Source organism: Trachymyrmex septentrionalis, unplaced genomic scaffold (genome assembly GCF_001594115.1).
Source record: "Trachymyrmex septentrionalis isolate Tsep2-gDNA-1 unplaced genomic scaffold, Tsep1.0 scaffold74, whole genome shotgun sequence".
NCBI lineage: Eukaryota > Metazoa > Arthropoda > Insecta > Hymenoptera > Formicidae > Trachymyrmex > Trachymyrmex septentrionalis.
Window position 1 is genome coordinate 1,582,577 of NW_017305927.1, and position 15,495 is coordinate 1,598,071.

A 15,495-nucleotide genomic window follows, 5' to 3' on the forward strand; every position below is an offset into this window, starting at 1 on the left:
GAAACGAAATAAAAAGTAACTCAAACCGAGACTAAAGTTGATCTATATATTGGTAGAAATGGACGTAAGTAAATTATGAAATTTCATCACATCGAGTAGTTTCTCTTTTTATACGACGGTTCTAAATCTCGAAGAGCTAACGTTTTCGCGAAAAAAACAAAAACACTGTAGAGTACACGCACGCACGTACTCATGCATTTAAACCAGAATCCAGCTGACCCACTTACGAGTTGGCGTACGTTCTTCCGTTACGGCGTCTCTCCGGGCAGCTTCCCGGCAGCTGCGTTATCGTCGCGCAGGTACAAGCGGCGTGAAAGATAACGCGCTTTCGCGAGGTGTCTCATATCTGTCTACCAATCTCCACTAACGACGGATGTCTATCCGTCTAGTTTTCAACGATACGTAGAAAATGTGGGAGCATAAGTGGAAATCAAACCAAAGCGTGCTCGAGTGCGATTTCGGAACGGCATCTAGCTCAAGGTGCGCCTGAAATTTCTCACACGTCCCCGTGCATAGATCACAAGCGCGATCGTAAACGCTGATAACACGCGCGTGGCGAATATCGATATCGAGGGGGGAGGGGGGGGGGGGCCACAGGCCGCGCGTGATCGCAACTGAAACCGATCCCGGTGAAGACGGCGCGCGAGAATGGTAACATCTAAAATCCACTTTCTAATCCACCGCGTTAACGCGATATCGCATTTCAACCGGCGCGGCTTGCTATGATTTCAGGCCCGACGTGGGCGCGCGCCGTTATTAACGTGTGAACTATGACACTGCGAAATGATGCAGAAGACTCTCCTCCTTGCTCGATAGACAGAATGTATGATAGATAGACGCGGTTATCGAAGGAACAATGTCGTGACGCGCCATACCTATCAGATTTTATTCTGATTTTACATATGTAAATGCACACGCCTATTTTATAGAGATATTAATATTTTAATATATTTTCCTTTCTAATATATTTCCTAAGAAATAATAATACCTACTACTATGGAAAGAACACGCGTTCGGAGAAAAACATCTACAACTACGCAATTGTTTAATAAGTACAATTGGCGTATATAGTTGTATAAACGTACATATCGTTAAAATAACTATTTCATATTTACGATAAATAATTATAAATAATTTATTCAACTATTGTATATTAACTCTATGTACAATCAAACTTGTACAGCTGTTATTTTTGTCGTTGCCACCATTACGTCGTTTTCTGAATGTTTTGCTGAAGTATTGAAAAATTTAGCTGGAGAGATAGATACAGATTCGAAAATAATTTAATGGTTAAACCATCAAAATAATAATGTACGACGTAGAGATCTTCTAATCGGAGTCTGGACTAATAAGAGTGTGTCGTTTTCTGCAAAAATCCTGTGAGTGATTAAAGATATGTGTTATCTCTGTTTGACTAACGCAAATTATTAGAAAATACGGATTAATCAAAAGTGACCTTATTATGAACAGTCATCGATTAGAGATTAGAGATTTTTTTTTCTACGACGCTCTACAAGCCAGTTGCTAAAATATCAGAGCTTTCTACAGCATTTTGCTGCTGCGTCCTTATACTTATCTTAATAGTTCACCAAAAAAATTATTTTCAAATCTACACAGCTAAATTTTTAGATACTTCAGTAAAACCATTCTTCTCGTAGAAAATTAAGATTAATGATAAAATTTCTCACAAGATATTCCATCTGGAATTCGAAATCGCCAGTCGATAATTATTGAAATTTCGATCACGATCCAGAATGAACTTCGATCTGGAGCTACGATACAAACGTACGTCGTTCAACGCAGAATTCATACCGGCTGTTTTCTAGCTCCCACGTTCGGCTGGGATTTATCGGAATAAGTTGTCGTCAAGAGAGATACATTTGCTCTCTAACCACTGCATTCATATTCGAAAACGGGTATTCGCGCGTACACATGCGCGCGAATACCACTGCTCGCAGATCGATGCGTCAGATCGTTGTCGGGGAACGCGAATCAATCAGCTGATCCGGCAGCCGCGGTTGTTGTCCGGCGTATTCTAAGAGAGGAGTGTCACCGTGGCACGCGGATAACGCGGATAACACGCTCGTCGGCTGCTGCGCGTATAGTGGAGCCAACGGAGAAACCATGCAAAACGGCTGTCGGTAGTCGCTGGCGACGCCGGTAGGTGAGTGGACCAGGTGGCGAGATAATGTAAGAGATAGAGGAGTGCAGGAGAGCGAAGGAATAGATCTGACGACAACGACGACGACGACGACGACGACGACGACGATGACGGCGACGACGACGACTACGACGACGGCGCGGTGGCAGTGGCGAGAAGGAGATGGAAGGAACAGAGGCAAAGAGAAGACAGAGAAGAAAAGCTGGAAACGAGCTAGCCTGCCGAGCCAGCGGGGACAGCCACCGGTGACTGGAATGTGGGTTAGGCTCTCCCCATAGGTGGGCCCCGGTCTAATTATGAATTAATTCCTGAATAACGGTCGATCTCACACTCGTGTAGTAGCTACCGGTATGAAAGGTACCGGATTCATTGCGCGTCGCCGTCGCAGTGACGCAGGCAGCGCGATGGAAATACGATCGGCAGGAGAACCGGTATCGCGATAGGACGGTTCGCGCGTCTGCCTCTCGCAGACTCGCGTTTCCAGCCACTTCCTGCTCCGGAAGATATCTCGACGTCACGTCTCGTTCTCTATAAGCTCGACGTCGATTTACGATGCCGCGCGATCGCCACCGGCGCTACGCGGAGGAGGATCGATGGTCGCGTGGTCTCTCACGGAGATTTTGACGCTTGTTCTCTAATAATGACATCGCATTCCATCCAATGAGTCCGTTACCGACGTTCTCGATGGCTCTATCAGGCGCGGATTACTCTCAACGTTGCCATTGATATTCTTACGATCGCGAAAGATACGCGCTATTAGCGAAAAAAGCTTTTTGCATGCACGTCAGAATAGGAGGCATTATACACGTACGTCAGATTTTGCAATCAAACGACGTTTGTGCAATCGAAACTATTATATGTTCGATCGTACGCTATTGTAATCATATCTTCGAGCAACGTTCAATATTTGATGAATTTTTTTATTCCAGTATAAAAACATAAGAAGTCGTTAAACCTCAGAACTTGATTAGAAATTAAACGCTAACACTGGTTTTAAGATTTTATTTGTAGCTCTGCGCAAAATTAAAAATTCTACATTCAATTAAATCTACACTTTATTAAATATTCCAAAAATATATAATAATAATTTTCCAAAAAAATTTAAATATATACACGTACAGTTTTCGTCATACTAAATATTAGAAAGAACTTTGCTTTAGAAATTTGTTAGAGAAAAGAACAAGTCTTGACCTGGCTCGCACGAGCTCCTTTTAAACGGAACTGCCCACGGCAACCTATCGCGAATAATTCATACTGAGACACGACGAGCCTGCCTTTGACTGACGTGGCATTGACTTGTCAGGAGACTCGTCCTGACAAACGATCTCGGCTATGACACCATTAAGCGTCTGTCATATGTACCAATATGACGAGAAGTCGAGAACGATTTCCAGAAAGATATGTGATACGTTTAATTTTACACTAACAGTAGAGAAATTTATATTTGCACAATTTATTATAAAACTTCAAATCTTCACATTTAAATCAGTTCTGCACTAATTTTATCTCGTTTTCACTTTTACGATTCTCAGTTCACCTCATTTCATTCTGTATCATTATAATTCATGTTTCACGCAAATTTTATTATGAATAAGATTTTTATGTACTAAAAATAGGGACAAAATTTTTAAATTTTTGTTATATAAGAATGAATTTGTATATATATATGTATACACACACACGATCTTTTTTATTGTCTCTTGTAAGTATTTTTATATTATCTTCTGATATAGTCTTTAGAATCTTAATCTGTTCACATCGTTCCCACTGTTACATTTTTCACGAGAACCTTGTGAAGCACGACAGTGAAAAAGTGAAAAATTATGAATTGACAGAAGTGTCAAGGAAAATCGCAACGAGACTTTTCAGATATTAGCGATATTCGAAGATATATACAGACCAGTGGTTAATGGCGAATCATATCGATAATTAATAATGGTCGTTATTCTGAAAGTTAACAAATAGTGAAGATACGTCCTTTCTTTGTTCTCCTTTATTCTCCTACGGTCCCGTCGTAGATCTTATTCTGCTTCGTCTCGTTGCTGACCGAAACGGGCCCCGAAGGGCCCAACTTTGCGGCTCAGAGGGTGGACGCGCGTACGCACCGCGGAGCGAGAGAGCAGCGAAGGGCGCGGAAAGGAGCGGAGGCTGAAGAGACAGGGTGGGTGCAGAAGAGCAAAGTCACCGATTTAAATTGAAGTCGGGGAACACCCGCGAGGGAGAAACGTTCGCTGGCCTATCAGGTTTAATAACACCCGGCACCGACTCTATCTGAAATTACGGATGGTGCTGCGATCGGGGCGGCCTTTCGTCTTATTCTTCTTCTTTTACCTCTCCCTCGTCCTCTCCTTCGTACTCGATTCGAAGATCTCCGATCGAGATGATCGTCGAAATATAATTCATCGGGACGCCAAGCTCGATAGTAGCGCGGGAAACGTTTACGATGCGGAGCATTGCACCGGTTGGAGCAAGTTTATATCAACGGAAGAAACTTTGCATTGTGCAGCAGCGTGAGATTCAATGACTAAAATGCACAAGAGCAACAATTTGCCTGTGCCAATAAATGTATCTAAATAAAATGATTGAACTATCAATCAAATAATTATGTAGGAAGCGATCGGTAAAAATATTTGTTTCAACTATCTGAAATTTAGATATATATATATAGTCTGAAAAATAATTTTGTTAGATCAACAAAGTAATTCTGCAAGAAACTCAAGCATGACGAGTAAATGTTGCAAAAATTATTGACATTCTAGCAATCAACTCGATTGTCTTTTTTTTGTATAATATTTTAATAATCCGACAAAGTTATTTTCAAATCAGTATCTAACTAAACTTTTACATTAAAAAATTTCTGGTAAAACATTTCTGGTTGAAAACGGACGAATCAAAATTTTCTGATTAAATTTATTAGAATTCTGGTTAAGATAATCGAAATTCTGATACAATATTTCTAGTAAAATCTACTAGAACTCTTGTTTTTACTAGAATAATTGTATTAATCAGAATTCTGGTTATTTCAACTAGAATTCTAACAGATTTTATCAGAAAATTTTGATTCGTCCATTTTCCACCAGAATTACTATTTAATCCAGCCAAACGATTTTTCTCAGTGTAGATACTTCAGCAAACTATTCTTCTCATTTGGCAATATGTAACACTTTTCTACATCTGTAAAAATTGAAGGAGAATCGTGAATCATTCAAAAATATCTTTAATCAATGACTTTAATCAATAATGTAAAAAAAAATTCTTTCTGTCATAAGTTTCAGTTTAATATTTTAAAATGTCATGAGAATGGCCTGTCGATTTTCGTATCAGTAATGTTCAATCAGTCGCGACGTAATGAAAACGCTCGTGACATCTTTTGCGGTCCCTCGCGACGAGGAATCGCGTGCTAATTCGATAATTAGCGCGACAATTCTCGCAAAAAATATCTCGCCCACGGTAAATTCACGATGGTTGTACCGTCAGACTACGATTCGCCTCCATATTTATAAGTTTCATACCACTGAACTCTCGATCGCGCCGTAATTGAAAACCTGCTGAATTAGCTATTAATTCCTCGCGGCCTAATTTATGCGAAACGATCTATAACTATTCATAGGGAGCGCTGATTCTTCGTTACTGTCCGCCGTAGAGAACATGATTCGTATTGCTCTTTTCTACGTATGCGCATCGTGTAGACGAATTTGCATATCCTTACGATCGATTATCATCGACGAAATCGCACTGTCGCCACTTCCCTCTTCGATATTTACGCGAAACAATAAAATATTTATTCCAAGTCTCACATACGTTTCGTAACAGTGTTACGAATACATAAAATTATTGTGAAAAAAATCGATTGTTCTAATCATTGAGGGAAAAAAAGCAATTAAGTTTAAAAATTAAATTAATTGCGTATATATCAGATGTGTATTTTAATTAGAATTTAATAAAATAATCTCTCGATATTTAAATGTCCCCGAGGAAAAAAAATATATGGATTGACATCTAAATAAATTAGCTATGCAAATGCATTTCAGCAGAGTACGCTAAGACGACAGAGAGAATATATTTTCCAGCCTATGTGTAGACAGGCACAAATAATAGACGCAAAACGCGTGATGCCACATGTGTCTGTCATTTGTCATATGACCTGCTTTTGTCTCCGCTTTTTAATTTGCCTATTCAGCTTGTGTGTTCGACGAATGATTGAGTTGTAAGCAGCGAAGAAAGTATAAAGAAAAGAGGATAACAATACGCTGCAAAAAAAAAAAACGAAAAATGTGGACACCGAAAAGTCAAAAGTAATTCATTATCGATCGATCAAAAAAATAATTTCTATTTTCATCGAAAGTTGTGTCTTGAAACATTTTCTCGTTCCTTAAAAGTGACACTTTGACATTGCAAATAATATAGATAGATATTCACAATAATATAGAGTTTGTAATACCAGTAAGAAGAAAACTGTTAATTAAGAATTTTACGTGAAGATAACGCGTTAGCAGGATTTACTTCCTTCCGTTTGTATCATCCGAGATATAAAACTCTTTGACATTACTATGGCTAATTAAGGCGCAATTAGATAGGCAGATGCGAAAGATTAAGACTCGCAAAAGAATAGGATGAGGAGGCGGGCGAAGAGAGAAAGAGGCAGAGAAAGGGCCAAAACGAAGGTGAAGAAACGCACATTGGAACTGTCGGGTAAAGCCGCGGTGGAGGCGCGGGAAGCAGAGAGGTGGAAAGGAGGGAGACGAAAGAAAATCACGCGTGGTTCGTCATAAGAGGAATTCCTTTGGCGATACTGGAACCTTTCTCTCTCTCTCTCTCTCTCTCTCTCTCTCCTACTCTCACCGCGTCTTCTTCTTCTTTCCACCTCACTCCGTCCATCTCTCCCATCTTCTCCTCTGGCCCAGAGACTCCGTGCTTTTTTACTGGTTTATGGGATTTTTTTCACGCGGACCGCCGAGTCGTACATCAGAGAAGGCTGACTGTGAATCTCTTCTTTTCTCTCTTCCACCAATATCCTCGGTTCCTCGTTGCGCATTTCGTTGAGAAAGCAAGAGAAAGAGAGACAGAGAGAGAGAGAGAGAGAGAGAGAGGGAGAGAGGGGGAAAGCGAAAAAGATTTAAAGCAAGCGGGGAATGGGGGGAGGGGAAACAATAAAAAAGAGCAAATGCCAGCCGCCATAAAAACAACTGAAAGTATTAAAAACTTTAGGCCTTTTACTGCCGAGCTGCCTCACGAAGAAGCCAGCACGGTCGGATACGTACGCGAGAAGTCAACGATGACGACGAGAACGATGCACCGAGATGTTGTTCGCAGCGTTGATACTCGCGCGATTAGTTAAATTATCAGTGTGTTTGGAAATGAAGCCAGTTACTTTTCAGTCGCGTTACTTTGAACAGCGGAGACACAAGTTTACGTTTCTTTTTATATGTTTGATTAGAGGTAAACCGTCAAAGTAGATATAATATTGATATTAGGTGCAGGCGAGCGTACTTTTAAACGTATGTTTCACGGTGATATCATCGTAATTAACACCATACTTGTATTTGCATCGCAGATAACAAAGCCACGTGCGGGTAAAATTGAATATATATTACTCGCGAGAGAGAGAGAGTGTAAGCGTTATTAAAAGCACGGAAGATCATATCGTACACCGCGTTTTCATCGGCATATCACGCGTCACGTCTTCAAGTTTCACCGCCGTACCATGGGCGTATGGTCTTAATTAGCGTATATATTTATATATCAGATAAACGAGATAAAAATCTACGCGCAATTAAATGCTCGAAAATTTGACACTATTCGCGCGAGTATATACTTAACGGCGATGACTGAAGACTTCGCACGTAATTAACAGAATTAGCATACATAGTTACATCGTGGATAATGAATAATAAAAGAAGCGCGGAAGGAAATGTATAAATAAATCGAGTTTGAGCAGAAATACTGTAAACAAAAGCAGATGAGAATCTGACGCGGCGCGCCGCGCGGCGAACCGTGGAAAAAGAGAAAGAAGAGAGACCGGGACGGGAGGACGGCCGGGACCCTCGTAAAATTATTGTACTTTAATAAAACGTGTCGTGCAAAACGCGAGGATAACGAGAAAATATAGGGTTCGAAAGACTCGTGAAATTTATAGAGCGATCGCCGCACCGGCGCGTCGGAGGAAGAACCGCTGCTTTTTCGAGTCGCGCCGTTTGGAGCCGACTCATCTCGAGTTGGCCCGTTCACGGCTATGCAGCCACAATAAGATCTCGAATAAATCAGACGTTCGTGTCTCGAGAGGACACGGTAGCTCAGCGGATAAAGATTCGCCGCAGTAAAAGAGCCTTTAGCAATTCCGTGGGGAAAGTCGCGCGGCTAAAAGTTGGAAGGGAAGGAAAAGAGTTGAATATAGCAACAGGTGTCCCATTGAAGTTGCATTTCGGTCCAAGAAAATTGCGCGTTCGAAGAGTGGAAAAAAGTCACATTTGATAGAGATACATAAATGCTTCGATAGACAAAAGATGACTTTACATGATCAATAATATTGAATCAATAATACAGACAGATATGCGTTAATATTTTTAGTATTTTTATCTTATTTTAACTTTACATGATCAGTATTATTGACAATATATTTCACTTTAATTTTCCATACATTATCTATTGCACTGTGACATTCTGAGACATGGCTCTCCTAATAAAGCGATAATCGAGAGAATCAAAATCCACAAACACTGTCGGTATTCTAAACAATTCATCAATATTAATCACGATCAGTGATATTGTCAGAATTTGTTAATACTGACAATATTATTAACCGTTTCACCTAAAAGCTTTTAGACCGATAACTTTATTTCCGATACTACAGGACGGTTCACCAGATATCTACTTTTACTTTTCAAAGTTTGGTACGATCAATGTACAATATATCAGTTCTGTATCAATTTCGTTAAAAATAAATGTTATTCAGGTGTCCCAGATTTATATCGTGACAATCGTTAATGGCAAAATGTTTAGAATGTATTAGTTTTGGAACGAAAAAGATTTAAGGTTAACCAATCGAATTGTGTTTTCAATATTTGCGCGCTCAAACATGACATGTTACACAGTAGCAAAGATGTTTAGAAGAAAATAGAATTGATGCCTTGAAAAGGCATCTTCATTATTATGTGCCATGCTTGACTACACAAATTCTGGACGGATCGATTAAATTTAAAAGCTTCTTATTTATAAATTACTGTAGTCTCGATATTTTTGGATATTAGAATTTTTTTTACTCGAAACAATCTCAGGAATTTGTCATCAATGGTCGTCATAGACCGTATGCCAAATGGTATGACATTTCATGCGTCACCCTGTACTATAAAACAGATATCACGTTAATAAATATTTAATTAAATTCTTTCCCGATTGTAGTCTACATTGGTCGGTATACGTATCTGAATAATCCGTGAATAATCAATGAACGTTAGCTCGCGACTGCAGCACAGAAAAAAAACCATGCGCGGTATAATACGTTCGATTGAAATCGCATGTACGATAATAGTACACAAGCAATTTGCTACGATTGAAAACAAGTTAAAATATTGCTTTTATCGATTTGTCTTTAACACCAATTTTTTTCCAGACGAGACGAACGCGAATTCATTTTCTCGCTCACGGTTCATTATGTCTCGCGCTGCTTCACAAGCAGCGGAGTCCGTTTTCGGCACACAAAGCAAAATCTCGTACTTCAAACAACGACTAATTCAGTAAATTAAGATAGCGCGACGAGGAAGGTGGCGAGCGGGCGAGAGAGAAGGGAGCAGCGTGGAGCACCGGTTTAGTAGCGAGTGTTGTAAATTCTTGATTCTTTAATCTTGGTAAACCTTCAGGAGTTCCCCTATCGTTCCCCCGGAGCCGTTCCCTCAGAGACCTGACCCGCGGTGTCTAGCGAAAGATCGCGGCGACTCCTCGAGGGCGTCTTGCGCATACACACGTCCACACGCACGGCGCGTCGAGGGAGCCTCCGAGCAGTAAATCTCGCGGACAAACAATCATAATTTTCGAAGAGCTAACAAAAAGCAAGAGACTCTTTAAAGGGAGCCGATGCCAGGCAACATGAAATGCGGCCGCCTCCGCTTCTCCAATTGTTTCGTGGTTTTCTTCCCCTTCCTCTCGAGTTCTCTCTCCGTTCACCGTTTCTCTCCGTTCAACCGAATCTTCTTTTCTTTCCCGAAGATCTCTCTCTCTCTCTCTCTCTCTCTCTCTCTCTCTTTCTTATCGTTCCCGTACCTTACAACGTATATCACCGTATATATCGATTCCCCGGTTGTTCCCTATCCTCTCTTCTTTTCCCCCTCATCCTCTTTCTCTCTTTCTTCTCCTTCTTTTTCTTCTCCTTTCCGATTTCTATTCCACCTTTCCTGATTTCTTCATTTCTTCCTTGCGGCATCCTCCGCCCTTCGTCACGTCTGCTACATCTTCTGTTTCTTTGTCTCATTTTTGTGCGCTTCCCTCTTAATTATTCAATCGATCCACATGATTCTCTCACTGCGTTATCTCGCGTTTCCTTTCTCTTTGACCTTTCGATTTATGGATTTTTTTCTTAAAAATTTTTGTTTTTTGTATAATATATGTATATACAATATTTACTCTTTTGTTCCTAAGGCGTTTCATATTTTTCAAATATCATTAAGTTTAATAATTAATCAAAATAAAAATTAAAAAAGATCTTTGCCGCAAAGCGATTACAAAAGCACGCACAAAATATTACGTGTTTGATTAGCGTTCACGTATAGCAATAAGATAATAACGTTAAACATACCGTAAATAAGAGTACGGTAGAATGTGCTTACAAATCAAATGAATTTATTATATTTTTGTTGTAACAACCAGATTGCACATCTATGAAGCATTTATGTAACAGTGTAAGACTACGATGAAAATGAGATAATGTATATATGTTTAGAATGGGCGTAGAGAAACGGCGACAATTTCTGTGAAAGAAAAAAACGAAAATGGGGAGGAAAAGAAATGACATAATCTTGCTGAGAACTTTCCTGTCGGGAGATCGAGGTCGAATTCCGACAAGAAGGTCGACGTTCGTTGGAATGATAATTTTTGTGGTTGTGTTATCCGACTACATATACGATTTAACGTCGTCGCGTAAAATATACAAGGTAGCGAAAAGAATTTTGTTAAAATATTAAAAAATTTAGGTAAACACAAATTTGAAAATAATTTTGTTAGAGTAATTACGTTAAAAACATTCAAGTATAATGAGCTGCAAAAAGTTGTGACATTCTACCAACTAGCTTGAGCGTCCTACATAATATTTTTGATGATCTAACAAAATTATTTTGATGATGTGTATTTAGTTAAACTTTTAGATATTTCAGCAAAAAATTTTTTATGTATAGTATTGCAGAAGAAAAAATTTAAAGCCGAATTATAATACGAAATGGAATTAGAGGGAAACAGATCAATATTTAGGCAGTTTGTCGAACGGAACTCTCTAAACTTTTAAAATAAATCTCACTCTTTTTCAAGACTAGTTCAATTTTCGTTCTTTAGAGTGAGATTTCAAAGAGAATTTAGAAAGTAATATTTTTTTCCTAATTGATCTACTTTTCAACGGGCACGCTCCGGCGAGTTTTCCTATCGGATTTTTGTGTAGCAAACTCCACGAAATCAGGAACAATTCTGAGCTAATTTCGTTCTCTCGAGACACATTTCGGAGCGTAGAAATTCACGGAACTCAATCGGGACAAGGAAGTTGCCAACTTCTTTACATCTTGTCATGCAATGCCATCACTGCTTTGTGTGGCATAATTTAAGTACATTATCGCTAACCTTGTTTCGGCCAAGAAAAGTTTATGGGTGACGCTCATTGGCTATAAGCGACATAAATAAATGGCAGGAATGCGGAAAATAGCGAGAAGATTTGCGAAATCACGCTAGAAATACGACTTCGTTCATTTGTTTCAAGTGAAATAAGACGATGCGGAATCGGTTGACAACTGTAGCTAATGTACATGCATACAGTTTCACGAGAGATAAACTGCTGATTCGTTAAAATTTTATATAGTAGTTCGACATATGTTATAATGATAATTTCGTGCGCAAATTATTTTGAAAAACATAAAAGAATTTAAGAAAGATCAATTATTATCCAAAAGATTGAAAAGAAATGAAATAGAAGATAACGCACTAATTCAGAAGACGAAGAGATTAATCGCACACCTCATCTTTTTAGAATAACGTTACACGAAAATGACGTGTGTTTCTATCGAAATACTGAATTACTTTCTTTTACTCTATACAAAATTATCTCGGAACTTGACACATCAAAATTTTCCAGCAGTTTTTCCCACCTCCTCAAATTAACGGCTTATGCAGTAAGACGGTCGTTTGTAAGAATCGGGAGCAAACTTTACCTCTTGCTGTCTAACTGGTATCTCCGTTCCTGCCGCGAATCACTCCCGTCAACCTCACCATAGTTCTGACGTGCGTTTCGGCAATTATCCACACTAATTCACCTCCGATCTAATCAGCTCCAGTCCGCTCACTTAGAAAACGTGACAATTCAATGTCGCTCGCGCACCAAACTCGCGGAATCTCTGCGATCACTCACACCGAACGATCCAGATTTCGAGTCTTCGGAATTATCGTCGACCAATCCTTGTTACGCTTTCGAGAACTTCTTCAGGGAGTCCCAATTCGCGAGGAATACGAAGCACGTGTGTCAGCTTCTCCCTCTTCGAAATCTCCCAAATCACTTCCACCCTCATCGAACACTTCCTGTGCCACCCTGAGCGCTGTCACTTAAAATCCTCGAATTTTGGAGAGCATTCAAACAACCATCATTCGACATTCTCGATTGACTCCTCGTAATCTTGTCAGCCCGAACGATTAGCAATTCTCCCGATCAGCCACCAATGATTTTTATCCTGACGGTTAGATTTCATGGTGCACAAGTTTCAGATTTAATTTCTTGACTGGAGCTTATCGCAAACTTGGATTAGAATGCCTTCGTTTCATCGTGATATAAAGGGAGGATTATTGAAACTCCAGAGGTAACAGTTTTATAGTAACGGCACTGCGTAGATTTGATCAAGGTCCCTTATTAAATATACACCAGAGACAAATACGTCGTTACCTCGTCGGCAGTGTTATCGCGATACTTCAAAACTCGTCGTTCCGACGAATCCTCGTTGTTTCGAGACGACACGCGCGGGTTCTCCACCCGTGAAACTCGGTATCCGTGTGTCTTCGAATTCTCGTCGAGGTTGTCTAAGCACCCGCGACGAAGAGGGAGGCACGCGCTCGCGAGAGAGAGCGCGCGCGCGCGCGCGCGTTCGATCGAGAGGGGGAAGAAGTGGGGGTGGTCTTCCGAACTCCACGTCCGAAGAGGGCGGTTCGTTTCGCGTCTTCTTCGAAGCTCGCGGGAAATTCGTGTCCGCCACGCGCTCTTACCACCACCCTCGACGAGCGAACGACGAGGGTCGCCACCCTCGCAATGATAACGACTGTTTCGTCACTTCCAGAATCTCAGGGTGGTTCTCCAGCGAGCCCAGAAACATCAGTCGGGAGAGTGCGCGTGGCTCGACTGGCGCGAGATGACTGAACCCCTCCGAAGGGTGAGAGACAGAGACGGCGGAGAGGGGGGGGGACAGAGGGAAAGAGAGGGAACGCACAGTTCTTCCCTTGGCCCCTCTTTCACCGACGGAGAAAGACCCGCGGACTTCGGGGGACCCCCACCAATCTACCGTCCATAGGTCGCCCCACCCCGTCGAGAGCAGTGACGCGTCGCGTTCTCCCCGCCTTCGCCCGATGTTCCGCCGCCTCCCACCCCCGACGGTACACGCCGCTGCCTCCTTCCCGTCGACCCCCGACGTCGTCGCGGTACCACCGCACGGCTGTGACGATGACGGGGGCAAAGAGACGGAGTTCTGCCACCGCCGACCAACAGCTCCTTCCTCTTCTTCCGCTCCTTCAGGCCGCTGTCGCACGCATTCGTCCACCGACTGGCGAACCGCACGCACCTCTCTGCACGTTGCCGCCGCTAAGATGCCCCTGCACGCGCGAGTGACTGGGTGGTCTCGTGGGGGTAGTTTTCGCGAAAAACGTTAACCCTATCGTCAGCGACTAGTTAACAAAATGATCTCGGAATAGTAAGTAAATAATCTTCATTGTCATGAGAAGAATTGTATATGGCATGACGATGTGAATCTTTATTATACATACAATTTTTTTTTACTTCCTCCAAATCAACTTTCAGCACAATGAAAGGCTTAACTAAACGTTTCTTAATTTTTTTTTCCCCCGATATATAATTTGATTAGAAAACAAATTTATTTTAACGATACGTCCTATAATTCGTCGTAAATATTTTTTATACGTTCGCGCTATAGATATAAAGAAATCATAATGTTCGGAATTATGATTTCGTTATATGACATGACAAAAATGTCGTGATACAGAAATTCGAGCCAAAACTGCTATGTAACTCAATACATCATTACGCGCGATTCGCGAACAGCAAGCAACGAGTAAAATTTCAAAGTGTATTAATTCTCCACCCTTGTGTAGAATCACTCCGGTACGGGGAAAGTTCCACCGACCAATGACGTCATTCGAGTGCCCTCGAAAGACACTCCCACTTTCTACCCCAGCAAAAGGTTTCCACGATGCTGTCGATGCTTATCGCCGATGCGTTACGCATGGACGACGATTATTTGGGGTTTCTATGGATGTCGCTAATTGAGAGAAAACGAGGGATGCTATGGCGTCGCAGAAATTGAGTGCAATCGAAAGATATCAAAGTAAACTGCGATAATTAGTTTCCTAAAATAAAACTCTAAAAGTTCGAATCTCTAAATTTTTAAGATAAACTTTTTAATATGCTTTACAGCAAAGCAATTAAGTTATATAATATTATAGATAAATAGTCTATTTTCAATATTGCATTACTATGACATTAATTCGTTAAATAAAGAAAGTTGTTTCGTTTACTAAATCTTTCAGACGGTAAAAAGATATTAGAAAAAAATTTATTTTTACAAATTTTCTTCATATATATAATGAATGATAACAAGTTTGTGTGTATATATATATATATACATACACACACACACACACACACAAACTTGTTATCATTCCCGTTACGTTTTTGAAACATCGCGACATTAATATCCCTTCCAACTTTTAGATTGACGTTTCCGAGCTATTTACATCGTGCGGGTAGCTTGTAACGGGGATTAAGAATGATTAAAGCTGAAAAGAGTCATGAACGAAAATGGGCCTGATTCACGTGATTATACCAATCCGCCGTGTGAACGTTCTTCTGCCTTTTGATTTCTTAATGCGCT

At 40.7% G+C, this 15,495-nt stretch overlaps 1 protein-coding gene across 3 annotated transcripts in view; it reads right to left on the bottom strand.

Annotated features, from left to right (window-relative positions):
- LOC108754023 (zinc finger protein castor homolog 1-like) overlaps positions 1–13,393 on the bottom strand; it is a 98,604-nt gene extending 85,211 nt beyond the window's left edge. For all 3 annotated transcript variants that reach the window (XM_018496032.1, XM_018496033.1, XM_018496031.1), the window contains exon 1: positions 12,562–13,393. The gene's annotated coding sequence lies outside the window, so the exon portion shown is untranslated. The remainder of the gene's footprint in view (positions 1–12,561) is intronic.
- Positions 13,394–15,495: the final 2,102 nt, after the last annotated feature.